The following is a 5,000-nucleotide window of genomic DNA, read 5'->3' on the forward strand; positions in this document are numbered from 1 at the left end:
ACTCGCGCTTACTGGGAATTCCTCGTTCATGGGGAACAATTGCAAGCCCCAATCCCTAGCACGAAGGAGGTTCAGCGGGTTACCCCGACCTTTCGGCCTAGGAAGACACGCTGATTCCTTCAGTGTAGCGCGCGTGCGGCCCAGAACATCTAAGGGCATCACAGACCTGTTATTGCTCAATCTCGTGCGGCTAGAAGCCGCCTGTCCCTCTAAGAAGAAAAGTAATCGCTGACAGCACGAAGGATGTCACGCGACTAGTTAGCAGGCTAGAGTCTCGTTCGTTATCGGAATTAACCAGACAAATCGCTCCACCAACTAAGAACGGCCATGCACCACCACCCACCGAATCAAGAAAGAGCTATCAATCTGTCAATCCTTCCGGTGTCCGGGCCTGGTGAGGTTTCCCGTGTTGAGTCAAATTAAGCCGCAGGCTCCACTCCTGGTGGTGCCCTTCCGTCAATTCCTTTAAGTTTCAGCTTTGCAACCATACTTCCCCCGGAACCCAAAAGCTTTGGTTTCCCGGAGGCTGCCCGCCGAGTCATCGGAGGAACTGCGGCGGATCGCTGGCTGGCATCGTTTATGGTTAGAACTAGGGCGGTATCTGATCGCCTTCGAACCTCTAACTTTCGTTCTTGATTAATGAAAACATACTTGGCAAATGCTTTCGCTTCTGTTCGTCTTGCGACGATCCAAGAATTTCACCTCTAACGTCGCAATACGAATGCCCCCGCCTGTCCCTATTAATCATTACCTCGGGTTCCGAAAACCAACAAAATAGAACCGAGGTCCTATTCCATTATTCCATGCACACAGTATTCAGGCGGGCTTGCCTGCTTTAAGCACTCTAATTTGTTCAAAGTAAACGTGCCGGCCCACCCAGACACTCAATAAAGAGCACCTTGGTAGGATTTCAACGGGGTCCGCCTCGGGACGCACGAACACGCACGAGGCGGTCGCACGCCTTCGGCTCGCCCCACCGGCAGGACGTCCCACGATACATGCCAGTTAAACACCGACGGGCGGTGAACCAACAGCGTGGGACACAAATCCAACTACGAGCTTTTTAACCGCAACAACTTTAATATACGCTATTGGAGCTGGAATTACCGCGGCTGCTGGCACCAGACTTGCCCTCCAATAGATACTCGTTAAAGGATTTAAAGTGTACTCATTCCGATTACGGGGCCTCGGATGAGTCCCGTATCGTTATTTTTCGTCACTACCTCCCCGTGCCGGGAGTGGGTAATTTGCGCGCCTGCTGCCTTCCTTGGATGTGGTAGCCGTTTCTCAGGCTCCCTCTCCGGAATCGAACCCTGATTCCCCGTTACCCGTTACAACCATGGTAGGCGCAGAACCTACCATCGACAGTTGATAAGGCAGACATTTGAAAGATGCGTCGCCGGTACGAGGACCGTGCGATCAGCCCAAAGTTATTCAGAGTCACCAAGGCAAACGGACCGGACGAGCCGACCGATTGGTTTTGATCTAATAAAAGCGTCCCTTCCATCTCTGGTCGGGACTCTGTTTGCATGTATTAGCTCTAGAATTACCACAGTTATCCAAGTAACGTGGGTACGATCTAAGGAACCATAACTGATTTAATGAGCCATTCGCGGTTTCACCTTAATGCGGCTTGTACTGAGACATGCATGGCTTAATCTTTGAGACAAGCATATGACTACTGGCAGGATCAACCAGGGAGCTGCGTCAACTAGAGCTGAGCAGCCGGCCGCCCGGGAGTGTGTCCCAGGGGCCCGCGCGAACACGCAAGCGTCCGCTCAATTATTCTGCAAACAGGAGGAGGCTGAGCTCCCCTGCACAATACACCTCGAAACCCTCTCAGGTCCCGGCGGCGCGCAGCGCCGTCCTAAGTACTTGGTCGGGTTCGAGAGAGGCGCAATCGCCCGGAGTTAGGCGAGTAGACGCTTTAGGTGCGACCACCCGTGCTCCCAACTGAGCTTGCCGCTGCCGACAGAGGCCCGGGAGCGTGCTGTCGTGGCATTGCCGGCGGGAGACAACACGCGCCACCTACGGTGACCGGCAGCTCCAACGCCAGCGCCACAGAAGGGCAAAGGCCCCACGTGGGTGCCGAAGCGAACTCTCCCAGCACAGCGCACGTGCCAACACGTCTGCACAACTGCGATACAAACCACCAGCGAGAACCGCTGGGGCGACCGAGCAGCAGACGGCGTCGCGGCGCCGAGTGCCGGGCGGCGGCGCATCCTCAACGCACACAGTCCTCAGTCGGACCAGCACACTGCAGATGTCCACCGCGCTTCGCACCGGGCCCGCGAGGACCCACTTTGGCCGCCCGGCGCCGCGCGCAGGGTGCCCCGGCGCGCAGCTGCGCCGCCTGCCGCGTCCGTCGGCCGGCGCGCCTGCCACTGGGCGCCCCCACCAGCCGGCTGTAGCGCGTGCGCCCACGCACCGCGCGGCCAGCACGCCGGGCGGCCCCCCCTCACCGGCCGGGGACGGTCCCACCCAGCCACCGCCGCGTATCGCTTCACACACAGATTTGCCCTTACTGATTTACCTCCAGCAACAACAACCGCACCACAATGGGTTTACCAGTTGTTCATTTGCGTAACGTCACCAGCAAACGTAGACGTCCATCCCAGTTTGCAAATGCAACGATTATTGCATACCTGTCTGTTAGGTGCCACGACACACTACGTCTGCCCACATACACGCAACAAAATGTGCACGACTAGAGAACACGTGGGAGGTGGCCCCCTACGTATGCGATGTCCATTACGACACCGACTGTCAACCAGCATCTGTACCATGTCGCAGATGTGGAACGCGGTGCACCATGCTATCACACTGTGTGAGAAGAGACGACTACGTTTGAATACACGCGCCACTACATCAACAGACGGCTCATGCTGATCGCCATCCAGGGCGTCCGTTACTCCCACACGTCTCTATGGCGTACCACACTGCAATGTAGCTGTTATGGGGAGACGGCACGTGGCTGAGTGCACAACATTTGGACCGTATGGTTCGCTGTTGTTGGGCGCAGTCGTTGTACGGTCACACATGTGCCACAGCGTATCATTCAGTACATACGGACCTATGTGCAGTACAATGTGAGGGTTAAGCTTACGACATCAGCGGACAGTGGACACAGGCCGTACCACGACGTAGACTGAGCGCTTCGACATGCGAATGCCAGTGAACAGCTGCGAAGGGCATTGAACACGCAAGCACCTGAACGACCAGCGTGCGAAGGCAGGGGGGGGGGAGGGGGGGGGCGATGTACATCCTGCAGTCGTCCACATTACAGTGTACAGCGGGAGCATGTAAAAAGTAAGCAACACTTGCGAAGTGTTGAACATGAAACGATACACAAGAGGGTGGGCGGTGCGAGTAGCGAACTATATTCAGAGGGTTGTGGTTAGACAACACTAGATTAATGTAACGTGTCATATGCCAATTACAGAGCAGGTTAAGGCACAACGTGGGTTAGGTTAAGGCACAACGTGGGTTAGGTTAAGGCACAACGTGGGTTAGGTTAAGGCACAACGTGGGTTAGGTTAAGGCACAACGTGGGTTAGGTTAAGGCACAACGTGGGTTAGGTTAAGGCACAACGTGGGTTAGGTTAAGGCACAACGTGGGTTAGGTTAAGGCACAACGTGGGTTAGGTTAAGGCACAACGTGGGTTAGGTTAAGGCACAACGTGGGTTAGGTTAAGGCACAACGTGGGTTAGGTTAAGGCACAACGTGGGTTAGGTTAAGGCACAACGTGGGTTAGGTTAAGGCACAACGTGGGTTAGGTTAAGGCACAACGTGGGTTAGGTTAAGGCACAACGTGGGTTAGGTTAAGGCACAACGTGGGTTAGGTTAAGGCACAACGTGGGTTAGGTTAAGGCACAACGTGGGTTAGGTTAAGGCACAACGTGGGTTAGGTTAAGGCACAACGTGGGTTAGGTTAAGGCACAACTTGGGTTAGGTTAAGGCACAACGTGGGTTAGGTTAAGGCACAACTTGGGTTAGGTTAAGGCACAACTTGGGTTAGGTTAAGGCACAACTTGGGTTAGGTTAAGGCACAACTTGGGTTAGGTTAAGGCACAACTTGGGTTAGGTTAAGGCACAACTTGGGTTAGGTTAAGGCACAACTTGGGTTAGGTTAAGGCACAACTTGGGTTAGGTTAAGGCACAACTTGGGTTAGGTTAAGGCACAACTTGGGTTAGGTTAAGGCACAACTTGGGTTAGGTTAAGGCACAACTTGGGTTAGGTTAAGGCACAACTTGGGTTAGGTTAAGGCACAACTTGGGTTAGGTTAAGGCACAACTTGGGTTAGGTTAAGGCACAACTTGGGTTAGGTTAAGGCACAACTTGGGTTAGGTTAAGGCACAACTTGGGTTAGGTTAAGGCACAACTTGGGTTAGGTTAAGGCACAACTTGGGTTAGGTTAAGGCACAACTTGGGTTACATTGCGGTACAAATTGCGTTACATTGCGGTACAAATTGCGTTACATTGCGGTACAAATTGCGTTACATTGCGGTACAAATTGCGTTACATTGCGGTACAAATTGCGTTACATTGCGGTACAAATTGCGTTACATTGCGGTACAAATTGCGTTACATTGCGGTACAAATTGCGTTACATTGCGGTACAAATTGCGTTACATTGCGGTACAAATTGCGTTACATTGCGGTACAAATTGCGTTACATTGCGGTAGAAATTGTGGTACAAATTGCGTTACGAATTTGGTTAGGTTAAGGTGCAAAATGGGTTAGGTTAAGGTGCGAAATGGGTTGGATTACAGTACACAACGTGGTAAGAGAGTGTGTTGTTGGGGGGGGGGGCCGAGGTTCGTTGGTAGTGATCATTGTAAGTGAATGTCTGAGGCAGCGTCAGTATGTCACAGCAGTTATGTCTCGTCAGGATGCGCTTATGCGCTTTTCGCTCGTGACTGGAGGCGCGCCGCGTCTGTGGTTGCGGCACACCTGTGTGATTCATTCCTGCCATTGTTTCTGTGCCGTAACAGGT

General features: G+C 53.3%; 1 non-coding gene across 1 annotated transcript in view; it reads right to left on the reverse strand.

Moving 5' to 3' along the window:
• LOC126125982 (small subunit ribosomal RNA) overlaps window positions 1-1,701 on the reverse strand; it is a 1,909-nt gene extending 208 nt beyond the window's left edge. Inside the window, exon 1 of the ribosomal RNA XR_007526691.1 lies at window positions 1-1,701. This exon is cut by the window's left edge and continues 208 nt beyond it. This is a non-coding gene — a ribosomal RNA (small subunit ribosomal RNA).
• Between the last annotated feature and the right edge of the window lie 3,299 nt (window positions 1,702-5,000).

This window comes from Schistocerca cancellata, unplaced genomic scaffold, assembly GCF_023864275.1.
Source record: "Schistocerca cancellata isolate TAMUIC-IGC-003103 unplaced genomic scaffold, iqSchCanc2.1 HiC_scaffold_446, whole genome shotgun sequence".
Classification (NCBI taxonomy): Eukaryota; Metazoa; Arthropoda; class Insecta; order Orthoptera; family Acrididae; genus Schistocerca; species Schistocerca cancellata.